The sequence below is a fragment of the Littorina saxatilis genome, linkage group LG6, assembly GCF_037325665.1.
Source record: "Littorina saxatilis isolate snail1 linkage group LG6, US_GU_Lsax_2.0, whole genome shotgun sequence".
Classification (NCBI taxonomy): Eukaryota; Metazoa; Mollusca; class Gastropoda; order Littorinimorpha; family Littorinidae; genus Littorina; species Littorina saxatilis.
In genome coordinates this window covers 46,898,822-46,903,876 of record NC_090250.1, presented here as the reverse complement: position 1 = coordinate 46,903,876, position 5,055 = coordinate 46,898,822, and the positions used below count along the sequence as shown (strand labels likewise).

General features: G+C 45.0%; 1 non-coding gene across 1 annotated transcript; it reads left to right on the top strand.

Moving 5' to 3' along the window:
- The first annotated feature begins 4,502 nt into the window (after window positions 1–4,502).
- Trnas-uga (transfer RNA serine (anticodon UGA)) lies at window positions 4,503–4,574 on the top strand. The gene has a single exon. It is a non-coding gene; the product is annotated as a tRNA-Ser (tRNA).
- Window positions 4,575–5,055: the final 481 nt, after the last annotated feature.

Sequence of the window (5,055 nt, the reverse complement as noted above, 5' to 3'; positions counted from 1 at the left end):
GTGTGTGTGTGTGTGTGCTGCTTCAAATTTCAATGATGTGTGATTGTTGCTGCCCTTACTTTCGCTTTGGCGACGGTGGCATTGGCCACAAATTAGGGAACAAGCGTAAACATAAACGCACTCACGCACACACCCACAAACACAGTTTATTTTCCGTGTTTTAGAAATGTGGAATTGTGATTTGTCAAGTGCATAATACTTCAGTAAACGTGAGTGGACTGAACAGTCGGTGTTACTTCCTATGAATGGCATTACTCAAGTCTTGATTATGTGTTTTTGTCTTCTTCCTTACAAGTGTCAGTTTTGTGGAATGCGAAAACGCTTTGGTAACGTGCTTTGATCTAAACAGGTTCTTTTTCTGTTCTTACGTGACATTAAAATAAAAATAAAAAAATAAAAAAAACAACAATCAATAACAAAAAACACCAAATAAATCAGCGAAATGTATTGAATCCCGCTGTGACAACCACACAAAGAGACAAACAACCACAAAAAATGGCATTGCATATATTACAAGATGTTTGAGAGCGCGGAAGGGAGGTGGTGGGGATAGGGGCCGTTGTTCTCTCGGAAATATAATCATATATATGATCTACATCGAGTTGCCCATGCACCTCATAGCTTTCCCTGTGTCCTCCATCCTTGCAGTCTAATGGGTCCAGTCTGGCAAAGATACTGATGACCCGTCATTGCTTCATGGAGGGTGTCATCCGATAGCTTTGTGTTCGGCACGCGCGTCATCACTACAGGCTCCTGACAGCGTGTCATGCCTGGTGACTAAAGAGATCTGCCCATTTCTCATTGTCAGCCGATAGTCACGCACAACCATCACTGTACAGTGCAACTCTCATTGTCAGCCGATAGTCACGCACAACCATCACTGGACAGTGCAACTCTCATTGTCAGCCGATAGTCACGCACAACCATCACTGTACAGCGCAACTCTCATTGTCAGCCGATAGTCACGCACAACCATCACTGTACAGTGCAACTCTCATTGTCAGCCGATAGTCACGCACAACCATCACTGGACAGTGCAACTCTCATTGTCAGCCGATAGTCACGCACAACCATCACTGTACAGTGAAACTCTCATTGTCAGCCGATAGTCACGCACAACCATCACTGTACAGTGAAACTCTCATTGTCAGCCGATAGTCACGTACAGCCATCACTGTACAGTGCAACTCTCATTGTCAGCCGATAGTCACGTACAACCATCACTGTACAGTGCAACTCTCATTGTCAGCCGATAGTCACGCACAACCATCACTGTACAGTGCAACTCTCATTGTCAGCCGATAGTCACGCACAACCATCACTGTACAGTGCAACTCTCATTGTCAGCCGATAGTCACGCACAACCATCACTGTACAGTGAAACTCTCATTGTCAGCCGATAGTCACGCACAACCATCACTGTACAGTGAAACTCTCATTGTCAGCCGATAGTCACGCACAACCATCACTGTACAGTGAAACTCTCATTGTCAGCCGATAGTCACGCACAACCATCACTGTACAGTGCAACTCTCATTGTCAGCCGATAGTCACGCACAACCATCACTGTACAGTGAAACTCTCATTGTCAGCCGATAGTCACGCACAACCATCACTGTACAGTGCAACTCTCATTGTCAGCCGATAGTCACGCACAACCATCACTGTACAGTGCAACTGCCCTTAAAAGACCTCCGATAAAACTGAGAAAATCAGGTCTTAAAAAGAAGGGAGTCTTAAAATTCAATCAATCAATCAATATGAGGCTTATATCGCGCGTATTCCGTGGGTACAGTTCTAAGCGCAGGGATTTTTTTAATTTAAATTTTTTTTTTATATATGCAATTTATATCGCGCACATATTCAAGGCGCAGGGATTTATTTATTGGGGTAGATTTACTGAGTTTATGAACACAAAATCTGAGAAAAAACGGGGTCTTAAAAGTGGGGTTCCACTGTACTATGTCCTGCTGGCGTGATGATCGCGCGTCGCCACCATGTCCTGCAAGAGAATCTTGGCCAGAGACTATGGATCCGCACACTTCGCATTGTCAGGGGAAAGTCACGCATGTCCGGCTAGCGTGATCATCCCGCTCGCCATCACTATCACCTCTCAGCGTTTCGTGACCAGTGACTGTGGGTCTGACTACTCTCTGATTGTCAACGATTGTGCTCAACAAAAAAAGAAGAAGATTGTTTCTGTTGACAATACGCCCCCAAACACACACACACACCAAACACACACACACACACACACACACACACACACACACACACACACACTGATATACATACACACTCACGCACACACACACACACACACACACACACACACACACACACACTATTGGGTCAGATTAGATTAGATTAGATTATACAGTCCTGTGAGGTTACCCTCGTGGTAATTCGGGCTGCTTTTTCATTGGGGAAAGCGAGCTGCCATACAGTACGGCGCTACCCATGTTTTCCCTTGCATGCGTGTATTCATGTTTCCAAGCCCTGAGACTTAATTCGCTGTGAACTTGGGTTCTTTATCGTGCGCATGCGTGCACACGGGGGTGTTCGGCCACCGAGGAGAGTCTGTACAAAGTTGACTCTGGGAAATAAATCCCTCGCCGAACGTGGGGATCGAACCCACGCCGATAACGACAACTGGTTTTGAAGCCAGCGCCGCTACTGATTGAGCTATTCGTCGGTAGGTCGACTTGTTTAAAAAAATTTTTTATTGACTTAAAAAACGACAACTTACTATTATTGGTGCAGGTGGCTTCCTATTGCCCGGATATCGTGCGAGCTGTGTCCCCTGGATGTCGAAAAAGAGTGATGTTCCTTGTAAAGTCTGAAAAGTCGAGTGAAGCATTTAACCCCCCCAAAAAAAAATCTTTTTCGAAGGGTCAACAAACAAAACAAAAGTTCTGGGGTAGCGAGAAATAAAGGGTTGGTCAGGGAATCCGAAACATTGATTTTTTTTTCTTGGCCTCAGTAGAATGTCCTCGCTTTGCGTGTGAAGACCCTTTACGTTGATTGGGGAAGTCTTGTCGCTCTGGGGTGAAGGACCGGAGGTTTATTTCCACCAAGACCATTGAGCAATTTTTCTCCTTTGCAGCCGTCCTTGGTCGGTACGGGAACGGGACCTAGAACGGTTGTGTGGAATGGGGGTATAAAGCAGCCCTCTATCTTGTGTCTCATTATTACATATGTCTTTTTTGTCGTGTTTATTGCAATTTTTATTTATTTTATTCATGTAACCCTAGGGGGTTTTTGAAATAAATATTGACTTGACTTGACTTGACACAGACCACACTCACTGACTCTGCAGGAATACTAAGACTGACTCTCACCTTGAAGGCAACTGGAGCTTTTCACAAAACGTCACACAAGCAAAGACCTAACAAAACGCCATCACATGATTAGATTCAGCAGGGGTGGGATTTTTCTGCTGATCCGTGATTTTCCGGGGATGTTCCAATTCTGCTGGAACAATCTATTTTTCCCAAGAATGTTTATGAATATCCAATTCTGCTCGAGCAATCTATTTTTCTCAAGAATATGTGTGTAGTTTGTCAAGTGAAGAAACTAAGCTTTCCAAATCATGCCGGAGCAACCTATTTTTCCCAAGAATTTTTATGTATATCCAATTTTGCTGGGACAAGCTATTTTCCCAAGAATGTAACGTTTATGCAGTAGGTTTGTCAAGTGCAAAACCAAGCTTGCGGGTGATCGAGCAGTGTTCAGCGTACAGTGTACCGACCGTGACAGTGACGAATGCTTTCAGTCCAGCCGCTCCCTATCTTGACACATACCAGGCTGTACTTTTGTACTGATTTACCATGCCACGCGCACCAATAGTATTTTCTCTCCCCGCTCTGGAATCTACTTGTTACTGTTTTCTAGACACGCTGGCTACTCTTTGGTTCTGCTGCGTGCCTGCTGGTATCCTCGGTGCACGAATTGGTATTTTGTGTGTGTTTTTGTTTGTGTGTTTTATTTGTTTTTGTTTGTGCGTTTTATTTTATTTTTAAATTGGTTTTTTTTATTTTTTTTTACAGGTAACTTGAATGAGCAAGTGCAATCCCAAACGGTCAGCAAGCCATTTTTTAAGAGTTGCATGTTTCAGATTTTAGGATGGAATATTGGGATGACGCAGTTAAAAAAAAATCCGTTCACTTTGTAGAATGAGCGTTTATTTCCCACCTGGGATAACAGCATCATTCCCCGTGGACACATACAACCAATCTACACCCATTCCCCGTGGACACATACAACCAATCTACACCCATTCCCCGTGGACACATACAACCAATCTACACCCATTCCCCGTGGACACATACAACCAATCTACACCCATTCCCCGTGGACACATACAACCAATCTACACCCATTCCCCGTGGACACATACAACCAATCTACACCTTGGCTGCTTGGCTGTGGATAATGGGAACAATTTTGCTGAAGTAATTTTGCAGTCGACAACTTCCGCTGGCACTGACGGTATGAATGGGGGCCCGGTAGCTCAGTGGTAGAGCACTGGACTTGAAATCCGAGGGTCACGGGTTCGAATCCTGGCCGGGCCGGACACGGGTCAAATGTATGTGCAGACTCAGATACGGTATCCATGTTCCACCCCCGTGTCGCCACTGTGGCACGTACAATACCTCGGTCATTCTGCCATAAGGACGGTGGCTGATTACACGTACCTAAACACGCAGACACCTGGGTAGCGCCACTCTGTTGCTGCTAGCTTTCCACTGGGAGGAAGCGACCCGAATTTCCCACAGCGATGGGACAATAAAGTAATGGAAATGAAAAAATGTCCTTGAGTTTGTCGTCAGTGTACTGGGTTATTTTCCTTCATTACACTGTGCAAGTATCCGCAGAGAAACGATTCAGTACGAGGACAGATGCAGTTGTGAAACTCGTATGCATCAAACCATCCTAACGGTGCTCTGACCCTCGTATTTTTTGTAACTAGGTTCTTGGTGCGTTTGCAGGAAGCGTAGTATCGGTTTGCCGGGGCCTGTGGGTCGAGAAAATGCAGGCAATCTAGGAAGGAAA